The sequence below is a fragment of the Morone saxatilis genome, unplaced genomic scaffold (genome assembly GCF_004916995.1).
Source record: "Morone saxatilis isolate NCDOM2014 unplaced genomic scaffold, NCSU_SB_2.0 Contig15, whole genome shotgun sequence".
NCBI classification, from domain to species: Eukaryota; Metazoa; Chordata; class Actinopteri; family Moronidae; genus Morone; species Morone saxatilis.
In genome coordinates, this window is record NW_023339707.1 from 6,664,336 (window position 1) to 6,664,811 (window position 476).

Here is a 476-nt window from a genome sequence, read left to right on the forward strand (position 1 = left end):
AGCTTTTTACGTCCATTTAGAATAAAATACAGTATTTTGTCATCTTTTGTGTAGATTATAGTCATTGACTTTATGGATGTGTGTTTAGAAACAAGATAAATCAATTAGTTAGAAAACAAGTTCTTCATTAATGCAACCTGTTCATATTATAGGTCAGCTACTCCAACTGTTACCATTTTAAATCCACTACACTTTAAATTCCATGACATTCCAGGAATTCCATACCTCTGGAGGGCTCCTAGTGGCAGGGTCTTGCAAGTACAGTGCTGGGCCCAGTCCACAGGCCTTCTGGGTGGGATTGATCACTTGGGGGACAGACTACAGTGATCTCCATAATGTTCAAAATCAGGTGAAATGTATTTTGATCTTTCATTAACAACCATTTACTATTTATTATTTACTGTTTTCACTTTTCTTTTTTGCACTACCATAAGTATTCTTGCACACCATAAATATTGTATATTGTATATTTTATA